This window comes from Lygodium microphyllum, chromosome 18 (genome assembly GCF_053477565.2).
Source record: "Lygodium microphyllum isolate KBCC chromosome 18, Lygodium_microphyllum_v1.1.10, whole genome shotgun sequence".
NCBI classification, from domain to species: domain Eukaryota; kingdom Viridiplantae; phylum Streptophyta; class Polypodiopsida; order Schizaeales; family Lygodiaceae; genus Lygodium; species Lygodium microphyllum.
Genome location: NC_141152.1, coordinates 36,114,622 through 36,131,341, shown reverse-complemented (window position 1 = coordinate 36,131,341; position 16,720 = coordinate 36,114,622). Strand labels below are relative to the sequence as shown.

General features: G+C 38.0%; 1 long non-coding RNA gene across 11 annotated transcripts; it reads right to left on the bottom strand.

Annotated features, from left to right (window-relative positions):
* Positions 1-1,849: 1,849 nt before the first annotated feature.
* On the bottom strand, positions 1,850-15,519 carry LOC148020753 (uncharacterized). Of its 11 annotated transcripts, none has more exons than XR_015694594.1 (6): positions 14,411-15,512; positions 13,770-13,857; positions 12,421-13,698; positions 4,500-4,576; positions 4,153-4,308; positions 2,254-4,073 (listed from the first exon to the last, which is right to left on the bottom strand). It is a non-coding gene; the product is annotated as an uncharacterized LOC148020753 (long non-coding RNA). The 11 variants fall into 11 exon arrangements; XR_015694593.1 differs by having other exon boundaries at positions 2,255-4,073; positions 13,786-13,857; XR_015694585.1 differs by having other exon boundaries at positions 2,258-4,073; positions 13,786-13,857; positions 15,150-15,506.
* Positions 15,520-16,720: the final 1,201 nt, after the last annotated feature.

Genomic DNA, 16,720 nt, shown 5'->3' with positions numbered 1-16,720 from the left:
AGCTGAAATTGATAAAAATTTGATCTTAAAACTGAGGTAAAAACACATGCTCAACTAATCATGAACTCATCTCAAATTGATATAAAAATATCCTCTCAAAGCTATGCTAACAACCATCCTCATCTGCATACGTCTCAGTGAGTAGTGACTCCATGGCAAATATACTGTCACCATAGTACCTTTGATGCATGCTGAATACATTCAAGATTCACTACATATGAAAGCTGTCCACAACTAGAAAAATGGAAGTGCAACCACCATCTTAAGGATCAAACAATACTCTGAATCCCTACTTTGCTAGACTTAATTGAGCCCAAACTGAAGTCGGCCTAACTAAAAGGCATCTAGATAAAAGCTATTAACTGTTGAAGATAGTCTGCCAAGACGTCTCTTCATCTACTTTGCATCTATTGATGAAATAATGTTGAAGTTTCACCAAGCATATAAAAACTTTACCTCTTTACTTGCCTTGAAACTCCACTAGGTTGTAGACATTTCTTTCCCTTGAGCATTGCAATGCTTTTTACTTTTACATTGCTCTAATTCTAACATAACTCATATACAACATTGCATCCAATTGCCTGGCCCCTCGTATATCTAACATTCTAGAAACACCAAATGCACTAGGAAACATTCTTGTTTGCATAATTTGGACATTGCAATGTGACTATACAGCAAAAATTTACATACTACTAAGCATACCAAGATACATTTTTTCATACGTCGCATATATTACTAGCTATATTTTTTCTCATGACCAACATTAATACCATAAGTCCCAAATATAGTGAATTGCATTTTTGCATTACCAAACTTGTCGCTTTGTATCCTGACATCATGCCAATATTATTATACATGGGATTATACATATTATTAGTCATACCCGAATACATTGAGCCTTAAAACACCATGCATTGGTTACTAGATATGATAAGGTGTTGTATCGTATATCCTTATATATAATCCCTAAGCCACCATAGAATGGAAACTAGTAACATCACCAAAGTAAGTAAACTACTCGATAATTGCATACATGCCCTCTAATTCAAAACACATTGGATTGACACTTCAAAGTTGGCCTTGCATATACATCAATTACCCTACTAGTATCATTTTCTTATGCTCACTACCCATGTTTGAAATATCATGCTACTATATTAACTTTCTCTTTGGTGTATCTTAATGTTCCAAAAGCTGTCTTTATTGCCATTCTTTAAGGGATTCAAAAAGCGCATGAACTAAGGAGCATTTGCTAATTCCATAAACATTTCACATGTCCTCAACTAATCTTTAAACTCATCATCAAATTCCTCTCTCTTACTGATCATCAATTTTTGAAGGCTTAGAAGGGTCTACATTTTGGTCTATACCAAATGATACTCATCCATGCTACATGCTGCATTTTTTTCAACACTTTTTGAATTTTCAAATCTATAGGCATCATCCCTGCTTGATCCCATCTCACTTATCTAAAGACATTCTTGATGTAATGTTATATTAAATACAATTTCAGTATTAGTGTAAAGCTTCTAATCTTCAATCAAGTACCTTAGATCCACCAACTCAAGAGAATTAATGCTATCGCGACAATGGAATCATGAAACTAACATTCCTCCTTGGATAAAGTGATAAATAACTTGATTAAGCACTAATTGTATCAAGCATAAAATAAAATTTACATAAACTAAATTAAACATTTGATATCTTGTCAGATCCAAAATTGACACCCCTTATTATATTTCTTTATATTATATTACAAAAGAAAAAACGACAAGTGAGATCCTCTAATAACATTTGCTAATTCAAATACCTCTTACTATCAAAACTAACCATCAAGTCTCCATAGCAATTTGCCCCTTAGTTTCCTTGGGGATTGGAATTCATCCTGCTTCTTAAAAAGATAAATTCCATCCCAAAACTAATATTAATTGGTTAGCCTCTTGAATCTAATTGACATTTCTCCATTTTAACTATTAAAATTCAAGCCTTGTGCTTTTAATTCTAAGCACACATCTCGAGGTGATTATAAAATTTTAATTTTTATTATAAATTAAGATTTACGATAGATATTAATTAAAAATTCTCTCTAATAGCTCAAACTCCTAGAAAATGTTAAGATAACTTACAAGATGATTTGGGATGAGAGAGAATAATTAAGAGAAATTGTAAAGCTTCATCACAAGAAACATTAAAAAACTATTACTACCTTGCTAAAATAGCCATGGAGCTTACCACCTATAAATTGTGGCTCCCTTCTATATGCTATCATCTATTCTAAAAGAACCTTGGAATGTTGTCATCTACTCTTGGAGGGCTCCAATGTGTTATTACATGATGTATAACTAATCCCTGGTGGCTACAAATCACATCAATAGTCTCTCCTTCGTATCTAATAACCTCCTCTCACAATTGCTAAATAGACTTTCACTAGTCCCTAATATATTTTTTTCACTTGTATGAACATTTTTAAGAAAATAAATTAATTTAATGATTATTATAATGCTCAAAAATTTAATTTCACCAATCAATTATTAAATTGGCTAAACCAATTCTTTCTGATATTCCTCATTATGGTGACAAGGAAACTTAAGCATGACCTCATTACAATCTCCTAGGCCTACAAAATACCCTCAACACAATCCTCTTGCACAACAATCAACCACCATAAATGTATAAAAGACAACATTACAATTCTAGCCATAAAAAATAAATTGACCCCTTTTTCATGAAAGAAAAAATAAGCATATCTTTTTTATATTGATATTAGCATTAAGAACATCATTCTTATCGAAGTCTAGACAACTTAAATTTGACTTGTGTACTAGATAATATTTTTGAAAAAACAATATTAAAACCCATACTCATCAATAAGTAAAATATTTCATAATCCAAGTTCGAGACATCTTAAAATTTAAAAGATACCATGGTTGACCAGTAAACCTCTCATTAGCGTAATAAGATTCTAGCTCCATTAAGTTGATTACTTTGTTGAATTACAACTAATTTCAATGGTAACATACCTCACTCAATATATCCCCACTACATCCACACTTGTAACATAGACCCTTGAAATTTATGACTCCCTCTTGTGTGGCAAATACTGATGTCATTTATATTGGAGTGAAAAAATCAATTAGCATAGATTAAACTTGCAGTTCGGTTAGGTTGAGGGATAACGATTTTTTCTTTATGTTTTCACATAAGAGGTAATTCATTAAAATGTGTTAATAGCATTGAACACCCAATAGAGCCCATATTAGGTGCTTCTGTATTGCTCACTTCTAGGAATAAACCAAGTCCTATTACTCCCAAAAGCCCATTCTATTGCTTGGTTCAAATTTTTCTATGATCCAATTTGAACAAATTAGTGTATCCTAAGCTTGGTGAATAATATTTATCCTAGGTCGAAGGGATTTCCAAATCCCATAATACAAAGAAGCTTGCAGAAGAGGATGCAATGATGTCAACCTAGTACTACAGATTAGAGGTCATTTATGTAACACATTCGCTACTCATGATCCATCATGACATGGTGATGCCCTACAATGTCCAAGGACTAGATTTAACAAAGCCCTCTTATCTTGCCTTAGGACTTAGGACACTTGCCCACTTTTTGTGTGCTATTTTAGTTCTAATATTGACTTGATAAACATGAAACTATTGATAAAGATGAGTTTAAATACATTGGACTTCAACAAGGTTGGGACCAAGGTGCAACTTGGTATAATTGTTTACTAATCTCCTAAACACTTCCAACCCTAAAGCTAACATCTTTCCCAACTATACCAAATAAACATGTCACAATGGTCAATCCCAAAAGTAAAAACAAGTGTAGTTTGCTATCATCTCAATGAAAGCCTCTAAACACACGTAGAAATGCCCACGAAACTACACTTCATCCACCATTATCTTGGAAAAAGACTTTCAAATACATCTACAAATACATGTAGATAGTTGCAACCAAATGGTGGGAATAATCCATTCGCTCGAACAAATGTAGCAAGATGGAACATACCAAAGTTCCTAAGCAATGTATTACCTTAAGCAATATCCAAAACATGGCTTGAAAGTACCTTGCAAAATAGAGAAACCAAACAAATTATTCACAAAGCTCTCAATTGACAATTCTAAAAATGTACACCACCAACATACCTATCCAAGACTCCCACGTAAGGCTTCCGAGTAAGGGCCCATTTAAAGGCTCGAGAAATTCTAAAGTGCACATACTTGGAAGGCAACTTCATAAAGGTTAATTCCTAGCTCATCACTTTTGGAGTTTGAATACTCTTTGACGCGGCACTTGCATCTCTAGAGTTAATAAAAACAAGAAAAAATAAATAAACAATTTGGGGAACTAAAGTCCACCTAAGTCTCTTTTTCCCATCCTCCCATACCCCTTTTCGAATCCTATTTAGCCTCTTTCTATTGCAACCAAGAAACGCTCCCAATAACTTTATATTTGAAGGTGACTTTCTGCAATCGGAGGGTAATTGACTTACTGCAATCACAAGGGCATCCCCAGGATGTGAATCATAATATCACTCTATTTCCCTCTCCTTGACAAGAGCCAAAGCACCTATACACATGCCATTCAACAAAGAGGATCAGGAATAGCATGACAGTATAGATAACCTTAGTGGATATGCTTTTAGGGACAAGGACTTCGAAAATTTGCAGCCGTTAAAAGAGGCATACGAATCAAAGTTGAAATACTGAAAACCAACTCTCTAGAATAATAGCTCTAGAACATACCACAAGTCCTGTACAGAACACCTATCAATCAACTTGAAAAGTAACGGTTAGCTAGAACCAGAGCCCAACAAACACATGAACTGAAATAAAGGGGACCCTCCACACAGCCTCCATAGATATAGAAAGAGATCCATCAGACACTACATAAATTCCAAACCTCTTACACAATCAATAAGCTTGTATACATCTAGACCCTTTACCCAGCTTGATCACTACAGTCCTGTCTAATTACTCCATCAAAGAGCACCCCTATTTGATCATTAACAAGTACATTAAACACCTATATCCTTGGCACTTTGATCGAAACATTCGTAGCACATCAACAGAAAAATGAGAAGAAGAAAGAGGCAGAAAAATCAAGCACATCACTAGGAATCCCAACCAAGAAAAGACGTCTTACACTTCTCTTAGAGGTGCATCCTCCCAGTGCATCAGACCATTCTAAAGCTTAAGACATCCAAACAAGCAGGTAGCATCTGGCTTGTGTCATGGTACCACCTAAGGCGTGACCAACACCTTGCATAAACCCAATCACTGAAAATTTAAGCCCTTTCACTTACACTCTCCAGGTTTCAGTGACAAATCCCATACTTATTATTGTTCACACAATGTCTCCAAGCATCTACATCAGATGTTTTCAACATCTATGTCAGACAAGGAGTTGTTGCAAAAACACTGTACCATTCAAGTCTGTCCACGTCACCAAGTCTCCTTCTTTAAAAACAGCATCCACTACTTGCACTACATTTCTTGCAAAGAATTTCACAACATAATGTTAACTATGGTCATCAGTCTGATCTTATGCAAGAGCCTCTAACTCATCCTGCACAATTATATTCACACACAAACCAAACTGCTCCCTTGTGGACACCAGATATGCAGCCCAACTCCATCATTCTGAATGTCAGGATTTTCATGAGACCACCTACAAATAATACCCAACAAAAGTTGTAACAATCTATATAAAGTAAGAATTGCATCCCCACTGACCTGTACAAACATGAAAACACACATGCACACAACAGCAAATGTATAGTAGTTGCCACTTAGTAGGTACACTATTGTCTAAAGGAAGGGAAGGATCCCCCAGTGCAGCCTTGTGCAACCATTGGCACCTTAGAAATATCACAGTGCATTCTGAGCTTGCTTGTCTCTGGACCTTTGACTTGATCCTCACCTCATACAAGCTTTATCTCAAAGAACATTTGGAGTCCATTCCTGATTTCTGCATTAATTAGCCTGCAAGGGGTCAAACATCCAGGACTCTAATCGTGCAATACCTTGCAAGTAAACTGATCCATTACTAGTCCTCGGGTGTTTTTCTCACAGATAGTGCTTGCCTCATCACGCACATTAACAGCATCTATGTTAAAACTTCAACAGTGATCGTCCATCTAGCTCATCTCAAGGTACTTAAGGCATCACATATAGAACCAAATGTTGCATATAAATATTCCATATAGCTCATCTCAAGGTACTTAAGGCATCACATATAGCTCATCTCAAGGTACTTAAGGCATCACATATAGAACCAAATGTTGCATATAAATATTCCATGCTGAAACTTCAACAGTGATGCAAAGGATATTCCATGTATATCATATACAGAACCAAATATTGTACATATAAACCCTTGCAATACCCTCAAAATTTGCTGCAGACTAGCAAAAAAAATCCCATGCTTATACTTACGCACAAATAATTAGATGCAAACTATTTGCAAGCACACATGTTGGACAAGGGTGTGTTTCAACCAAAAAGACAAGCATGCCCATGTGGAGTCAACCTTCAACATTGGCATCCACTCCTTACAATTTGCAGCATCCATGTGAGTTACGGTCATTAGATCTTGTTACAGAAGCTTCAGATCATTCCCAAAAGAGTAAAAACTGCTTGCTTGTAGACAGATAAACAAGGTTTTGACTGTTCCCCTCTACAGAACTTGTCCATAATATATATGTACACAATATTACATGTCAAATGTGCAGATTACATGGAGTAGGATAGTTCATCCTTCACCAAGGCAAGAAAAACTTCATCACCATGGCAAGAAAGTAATAGGTGGTTCTCGGACGAATGCTAGAACTTGGCAGCTGGGAAATCACCTGATTTAACACTAATTACAGCAAGCATAAAATTCACACAAACTGAAAATGAAAATATCACCACTTTAACCTTGGACATTGGACACTTTGTTGGCCTCAAAATTGGCGCCCCCTCTGGTATTTCTTTATCTTATATTGCAAATGGAAGGAATACAATTGAGATCCTCTGATCTCCTCCCCTAATCCAAGTGCCTCTTGCTGTCAAAACTGACCAGCAAACCTCCAAACCAATTTGCCCTTTTGTTTGCTTAGGGATTGGCCTTCACCCTGCTCCTTGAAAGACAAATTTAGCCCCAAATTTTATATTGACTGGTTGGCCTCTTGAATCTCCCTGAAATTCCTCAATTTGAGCTGCTGGAATTCAAGTCCTTGGCCCTCAATTCTAAGCACGCATCCTGAGGTGGCTATCAAAACCCTAATTTTTGCTATAAATTAGGGTTTACAACAAAGATTGATTGAAATCTCTTTCTCTGATGCCTTAAACTGCTAGAAAATACTAAGATAACTTGAGAGATGGCTAGGGGACTAATAGAGATGGCTGTAAAGAGAGAAATTTCAGAGTTTCATTGCGAAAAACACTGAAAAACTGCTATTGCCCCACTCAAACAACCATGGAAGTTGTCATCTATAGCTTGGGAACACAAGAAAAATTGCTGCCCCCCCCCCCCCAAAATGCTGCCATCTGCACCAAAATGACCTTGCGTTGCTGTCACCTACTCTTGGAGAACTCCAAACTCCTATCACATGCTATAGGACTAGTCCCTAGTGGCTGCAAATCACATCAGTAACCTCTCCTTACTCTCTAACAACCTCCTCTTCTCTCACAATGGCTGGAATAGACTTTCACCAATCCCTAAGCGCATTTTTCTCAATTGCATAGACAAGTTTTGCCAAGTGGCAACCATTTAATCTCATTTTTTAGCATTATCCAGCTTATTAAATTAATTTTCAAGATGTTAATTTTAAAAATTAATTAATAATTATTCTAATGCTCAAAAAATTAATTCCACCAACCAATAATTAAATTGGTTGGCCCAATTTGTCTTCCTAATATCCCTAGGGGTTATTAATCCGTAGATCGACATTAATTAATTAATTAATGTCTAATCTCTAGTATCACCACTGACATTATTGGCCAATAAATTAATCAGGGCCTAAATTTGACACTGAGTACCACCTAGTACCTGTCAGACATAACTTATTACAACTTTTGTCTTTGGTACCCACTGCATCCTCAAGATCCTTGGCATGTTACCATGAAATAACTACTATGAGCATCACATATGCTAAACAACTTTACACATTTGATTAATAACTTAATCAAATATTATCAGCAAGATTGAAACACCCTAAAATTTCACATTCCTATGGCTATAACCATTATACTACAATAATGCATAGAACATTCTTATTGCAATATTAGCTCTATCAATGGTACCTACCATTCATCATGACATGGAAAAATGATAGATGTTCTTAGTGAAAAATGCTCTTCCTAGAATGAGTGCTTAGAAAATTTGTGACCATGTCACATTGAAATGGCATCAACATACAACAGCATCAAGATGTTACTGTCTATTGAAACACCAAAACAATATGTGTACTGAGCTTCAAGTGCCAAACTAAACAATCAGCTTGAAAGAATAGTGGATAGCTAGAAAAAATGATCAGTCAAACCAAAATCCATCATATATACACGAAGCAAAGAGAAGTCTGCACAGCTTCCTAAAGTGGTAAAAGAGATCCACTAACATCACAAGTATATTCTAAATGTCCTTCTATGCCTTTCAACATTATTATGTCACAGGAACGTGAAATTTTGAGATGCTTTAATCTTCCTAGTAACATTTGATTTAGTTACTAATCAAATGTGCAAGGTTGTTTAGCACATGTGATACACATGGCAGTTATTTCATAGGAACGGGCCAAGGATTCCGAGGATGTAGTGGATGTTAAAGGCAAAAGTTGTGTTAAGTTATGCCAATTGGGTTTTTGTGGCCAGTTGGTACCAAGTTGGACCCTAGGACAACTGTTTGGCCATTAAGTGTCAATGGTGACACTAGGGTTGCCAACAGAGGTTGGGAACCACTCCAAGTTGCAAATGACCTAGCCAATTTCATTCCAAATGGACATGTTTAATTTTGGGCAAGGTAAAAAGGACTGAAATTAATTTTTAAAATTAATTAATTCTGAAATTTAATTTAATGGCTGAAAATGCATTAGAAAGGCTGCCACTTGGCAAAACTTTCCCATGCAACTAGGAAGAAGGCTGTTGGAGAGTGGTAGAAGCTGAATGGCAGCCATTCGGAGCTTGGTGGAGGGAGAGGAGGTGATCAGATTTGGCTCCGAGAGGCGACGACGACTGATCGCACGCTGCAACAGGACAGGGGGCACTAGGTTATCTCTTCCGCCTCAAGAGAGGCGGCGGCCGAAGAGGAGGGCTCGCCAACTAAGCTAGTGTTTTACCCCCCTTTTGAAGCTGTTGGTGCCATCAGATTTGTCATCAGAGCTACGAATTTCTCTCTTTCTACATCATTCTCTCATCTCCTCCAATATATGCTCAAGTATTCTCAGCAATTCTCAACCATGGGTAGCAGAGTACAACCAAATTTGGTGGACAGCAGAGAGTTTATTGCTGTAAACCCTATATTACAATAGTAATTAGGGTTTAGTAGCCACCTTGGGACCCGTGCCATCAGTCAAAGGCATTATACACTGAAATCAGCATCGAAAATTCGTGGAATTGTGAGGATTTCAGATGCCAGCCCATCTATTGTGAATTTGGGGCAGCATTTGACCAATTGGGGTTCCATTAAAGCAAGTCCTGGGTGAAAATCAAGGGGCAATTTGCCCGAATGCTTTGCTGATTATTGGAACAGCAAGGGGCTTTTGAATCAGCCAAGGAGATTGTGAAATCTCGACTTATAATTTATCCATCAGCAATTGAAATTAAAGAAATACCAAAAAGGGCACCAGTTTTGGGGCCAACAAGGTGTCCACTGTCCAAGCTTATGAAGGTAAAGTGGGCATTTCAGTTTATGTTCATTTGCTAATTGTTGTAATTAAGTGCTTAATCAAGTTAAACCACCCTATCCGAGAAGGAAGGCTAGTTTCAATTAAGCTTACATATATGCAAGCCTTCACCCAAACCCTTGTCCCATATATTTTCACATGATTTCTAACTTAAAAGAACATACTACCTGACCCAGATGCTGAGGGATAAAAGTTAGGGGTGGTTCATCCCTACTCGATCTGAAATGCCACGAAATAAGAGTCGAAAGTTCACTCTTGCTTATTTTCTATTTGCATCACGATGCAAAGGGGAAAAACAATCTCAAAACAGTAAGCATAAGATATTTTCCAATGTTTGAAAATATACCCATCTTTGGGTTATTTTCTTACAAAATGTGGCTCATTGAATACAAAACAATGATATAAGATACTTCCCAATGTTTGAAAACCTTCATCCATCCTTGGGTAATTTCAAGAACATGGTTCATTAAATGTAGCACAAGAAAGGAAAAAAAGGTAGTTCATACATGGCATGATTAAAAAAAGTATTTAAAATTTTATTTTATGATTGTTGTTGTATTTCGAATGTGATGGTTATCTTATCCTGCGTATCCCTGCTTGTGACAAACAAACAAATAAAAATTATGGTGGTTTAGGCCATTGGGATCCCCAAACCAATGTGCCTTAGGATCTTGTAGAATACTCGAAAACTCACTTTGTGAAGTGAGGATCCTGTACTTTTAAAGAGCTAGATGTTTTGTTTTTTTGAACACTCAAGTGCCTAATAGGCGGAGTGGTAAGAATCCCATTATATAAGATGATTTTGGAGGCTAAGGGAAGCTTAGCAGGGGTCTGACATCATGAATTCCCTATGACTGTAGAGGGAGTACAATCATAGACCGTCCAACCTTGCAAGATTAGAAGGTCCCATCTTATGGAAGAGATCGATTTGTTCCACTCTTGTGCAAGTGATGGTTTAATATATACTTTATGAATTAATATAAAATATTGTTTTATGAAGTGTTTATCATGTCAACCTTTAAATAACTTCACTAAGAATAAAGCCAATCAAAATTTGCTAGGAATAAACCCCAATGAAAATGTCACAATTTTATTGGAGCTACATACTCATCATTCCTTGTGCCACTTAGGGCGTAGGACCCAAATACAATTTACAACCAAACATTGAGCATTCAAGCAGCAAGACCTTCCATAACTACTTGATTACCACTGCAACATTCACCAGCAACTTGCATATAACCACAAATAGTGTGAATGCCAAGACTTTACATAAACTTTGCAGTGCTAGTCCCAAACCTTCAACAAAGCAATCCCATAGTTACAGGTGTTCACTCAGTCCATAGTCCCAGAAATTTTCAAGCATCCCCCCTATTAGGCAAGGTCAATGAATTCTGTGAACAGCATCCACTATTTGCACATGTAACTCTTAGGGACAGCATTCAGGTTCCAGGTGACTTAAGGCATTATAGGTTTTTGCAAGTGCCTCACCGCCTTCTAAATGATTATATTTCACACAAACAAATTGCATCCCTCTCAACCAAACTAGACTCTCAACCTGCCTCCTGCATCAAACTACTAGAAAATCAAAATTTAAAAGCCAGTTCTTAATGAAGATCAACAATCTAAAAATGAGAGAGAGAGAGAGAGAATTTCCTTGTTGAATCAAGCCTGTCCTTGTCAAGTCCAATTTCAATAACCACATGCACTATTTGCACAAATCTGTTTAAATGTAGCAGCATCCATGAGGTTGTTACAAGAGCCTCAAAACATTCTAAACAAGTATCTTTACGCACAAACTGCATACTTGTAGACAACCAAATGAGGTTTTCAACCCGTCTCCCTGACCAGAGCATTAGGGCTTTTACCAAGTTTTACCAACATCTGCTAATCAAAATCAAATCAGATTGCAAGTTGCAACTGTATTGCACTGCCAATGCAAATTTCTATGATATATGAGCACAACAGCATCAGCTACCACTGTGTTGTTCTAAATCACTAAGGGTAGAATCATCATCATTCACCAAGGCAAATTAACTTTAGGTACCTCTTAATGAAAGTTTGATCTTAGTGGAACATGTTCTTGGAAATTGGAACCAAGACATCGTGATGTTCTCGTTGGAGTATGATCTGACAAGACCATTGTGGTTGATGCATGCCATTCAATATAACAAGAGAAATGATGCATGTTCTTAGTGGAGAATGCTCTTACTAAAATAAGGGCTTGGAGATTTTTCAGCGACCTTACTGGAATGAATGCTGGGAAAATCTGCAGCCACCTCAAAAGGGTGTATTTTTGCATAAAGACATCAAAAACAACAGAAATCCACAAGAGGGATGAATCCTACATCATCAAAAGTTAAAATCACCAAAATCCAACTACCTTACTGATATCTAGGATAAACTGAGTTCTATAGTGCTACACCAACCAATCGGCTTGCAAAAATGACAACTGGCTAGAAAAGATGATCATGCAAAGCCAAAGTAGAATCCATCCAAGAGACATGTATAGAGGAAGCGAAGGGACACTCACCTTAGGAGCACCAGAAAAGATCCACCAATGCCATAAGTATCTTCCAAATGCCCTCCACCCCCTTTACAGCATCAATAAGCTTGCATACATGTAGGGTAGACCTTTGACTCAACCATTACCTCACGCAGTTGCACTGGATTTCTCCATTAGGACATCGTCCCTGCTTTACCAAGATGCCAAGGTTGTAAAGTTGGGAGTCCATGCATATATTCTTGCCTCATATGAATTGCACTTGATTTCTGTCTGAAGAACATCACACTGCATTTATATGCGCACTTCAGCAAAAATAGATCACCAGTGGTTAAATATGAAACACCACCAGCAGTAACAGCTACTTTCAAGGAGAGAGTAAGCCTCATGTCAAGCCACTTGAAAGTATGCCTTTATGAAGATTTGCATGAGATTAAATGGCCAAATCAAGAAATCTGATTAGGAAGCAAGAAAGAAATTTAAAAACCTCAATCAGGCAAGATACTTTGCGAGTTAAAAAGGTGAAGTCTGTTCTTTCCATTCATCAATCGTCAAGGTCTCCAAATGCAGCCACTTCGACTCCCTTGACAAGCAGTACTGGAGCTGCATCACCATGATTAATCATCAATGCAATCCAGCCCTCTTACAGTGTCAATAAGCTTGCATACACCAAGACCTTTGCCTCAGCTCTTGCCTCGGGTAACAACAAAAGAATAGCCCTGTTTCCAAGAGCAGAAGATTCTGGAGTCCATTCCTGATTACTACTTGGATCCAAGGTGGAGGAAATCTAGATTTGAAAGCAAGGATGAGGCTACCTGCCTCCGCACTTCTCTAGTAGAGATTAGGATGATGACAGTAAATCTCACGTCATTGTTATACCTATCTCAATCCACAAAATTCTCATAGCTTAAGACTTGCGTGACCCTGCCTGCATGTTTACAGACAGGCTGTGTGGAGGGAAGTACCTTGGGCACAGCCTCCTAAAGTACCAGACATCCATGAGCACAATTAAGGAATCACAAATACATTCAAGAAATCAAAAATATATCACATCCCTCTTACAAAGTTAACGAGCTCTGCATACATCCAGGCCTTTGCCTCAGCTCTTGCCTTCTCTCAAACCTGCCTCCGCACTTCTTTTGGTGTTGATGGAGATTAGGGTAATGGCTATAATCTCATCTCATCATTACATATATTCATTCAGATACCCATCTCAATCCACAAAATTCTCATTGCTTCGATTTGCTTGACCTTGCTTGCACCTTTACAGACAGGCTCTGCCAAGTGAAGTACCCTTGGCGCAGCCTCCTAGAGCAGCAATAGACATCCATCAGCATTATTAAGAGATGCAAATGCATTCCAGAAGAAATCACAAGTACCTGCCAGCCCCCTTACAATGTCAATGAGCTTCTGTACTTCCAGACCTTTGCCTCAGCTCTTGCTTCACATGCAGAGTAAAGAATAGCCCTGTTTACAAAGGGCAGGAGACTCAGGAGTGCATTGCTGATTTCTGCTTGGATCAAAATGCAACCAAAGCAAGTGAGGCTGTTGATATCCCTTCTCCTTTGATACCAAAGGTGACAATGTTAAACATGATTTTCTGATCTCAGGAGTTGGAAAGGACCAGCAGGATCAGAAAGGAAGTATGCCTCTCAAGATGAAGATCGATAGCATGGGCTGCTACAATGAAACAAAACGAGACAATCTTTTACAGAAGGCTTTTCACTATTGGAGATCTCGCTTTGACAAGTTCATGACACTGGAAAGATCAAGCACATTAGAGAGACTGACTAGTTACAAAAGTTGGTGGATAATGCTTGTAGCATAATGTGGATGAGTTTGAGGGCATACAAGAATGTCTTCTGAACGATGACATTGCACTCCTAGCATAATGATGACAGGTTTGGGGATGTACAAATATGTCTTCCAAACAGTGAACGATAACATATTGACAATTACATTCCATTGACACCGCTTCTAAATTTGATTGCCAAGCACACCAGATGAAAAAGAGACTCACATTTCAGCTACACTCCAAATGGATGCGTAAACACCAAGTTTAAACAATGATTTAACCTCGCTGTGCTTTCTAGCTAGACCGATTTTGTATCCTGATGATAGATTTCATTCATGATCTACAGTCCCGTTCAACTGCAAATGCAACAGTCTAACAAGTTGTGGTTCAATTAACTGCAAAAACACCAGGTTAAGTAAACTAAACTGCAATTTGACTTCAAGATCATCAAATTTGAATCTTGATTGTGACAAAATTATGTAGCAGACACATAAAAAGGAACCACTGAGTCCCTTTAACTTCTAGCTCAGCACGAAGCACCACGTCCCTGTACGTTCTGACACAGCTCAACTCCGATAGTCCTTTGTGTCGGAGAATGTTTGCAGTGAAATAACAAGATTTAACGCTTTTTCTTAGATAACAGCTTTCACGTATTACTCCACGATACCTGATTGAAAAATGATAACTATCCGCGTTACTGTTAGTGTCCCACAGGTTAAGACATCAGCGGATCCACTCAACTTCACCTACAAACGTTCCTTTTCGAGTGTTTTAGGCGACTTACCATGACAATAAATTTAGAACCAGAAACGTGAAAGCAGAAGCACAGAAGCACGCACGGCATCTCGAGGGGGATTAAAAACAAAGAAATCCCCCTCGACACAGAAAAAGTATTTTCTTCCTTTATTGCTGGGAGATCCACCCCGTGAGCGCACCCCTAGGGGAAAGATCTGACCGCTCTTACCTTGTGTTGCTTGTGACAGATACATCAGGCCAGCTTAGTGTAGTAGTAACACAAAACATCCATCGCCGAGGGTCTGCTGTTATGCAGAGCTGCAAGGCAAATCAAGCCGATTTCCTTTACACGATTGTGTCGTCGTCATCACACGCTCTTGATTTATGCAAGTGGTGTTGTAATCATCGCTGTGAGGCTTCTGCAGAGTCAATCGTCCTCGCTGCTTCCAAAGCCAGATTTTCCATATTCTCGCCAGACCTGCCCTCCGTCTCTGCGTCTCTCACGTATACAAAAGCCCCTAGACGTCGAGGGATATATGCAGTGCTCTGGTTTGGGAATGTCGGTGCTTTTCGTCTCAAGTCGGTTGCTTTTATTCCTCCTCCTTTTTTTCTTTTTTTCCTTTATGTATTGAAGGAAAAATGAATATGCTGCTCTCGACAACTCTTGTAGTGGCAAAAATAACTAACATCTCAGGGCGGTTACACATAGGGCTAAATCCGGTGCCCGCGCCCATAAAACAGTTTGTGGAGTTGTTTACACACTAAAACGATTCTTTTATATCACCAAAAGTGTCATGTCCTAGTGGTTAGTAAAGGTCAACCTCATCCCCATTGCCATAGACTCATATCCTATCAAGTGCATGTAAACCTTTTTTAGATAAAGGCCTTGTCGTCTGCTTCGTAGACGCGGAAAAATTTTTGGGCGGTCCCCCAATCTAAAAAAGCGGAGCAAATCAAATCACTCCGCATCAGCGAACACTTCAATTTTTTTGGAATTGCATACTTTGGCAATGGTTTACTTTATGAAAAAAGGGTGAGTAACCCTTGATAGGAAATGCAAAAAGTCCACTTAAACTTTAGACAATTTCACTCTTGCTAAGCATGCAATAAGATATGGAATGCAAATCCTTTAACATTTAGTCACTAACAATTAAACGGTAACTATTGATGTAAAATCCTATCATTGTGGTTGTGGTGAACCAAGGGTTCCATATGTGATGGAGGGGCGTGTGAAAACTTGTGTGCAGCTAAAGGAAGAGGGTGTTTGATCATATTGGTCTTAAAATGTAATGCTTGTGCAAGGTGAAAGTATTAGACACGATAAGGTTTCTAATCACTTATTGGAGGATATGTTGACCATTTGGTATATTGCATTCTATGTAAGAAATTATTCCTCCCAAATGGAAGCACACGTGTAAACCACTTCCATATACTCACACACAATTATTGTTTAACTTCGCTATGTACATGTTGAAATATATGGGCACAAAAGTTTGTTAGTTGTTTCATGATCTCATGGCAGAGCAGATGCCTCAATCGGATTCACTATCTCACATGATTTTTGGCACATTCTCACACACACCTACACGCACACACCTTTCAATGGTTTCTTCTTTCCTAAAGATTGAGACACACACATGGAGCACTGATTACTATGCCATAATATAAATTTACAACCTATTGTCTTCATATACAAATTGCAAACTTTGCACATGTTTAAATAACCAATGGCCATTGTGTCTTTTCCCATACCACAATTCTCTCGCAATCTATGTTAAAGGTTGCTTTTGCTCATAAGGG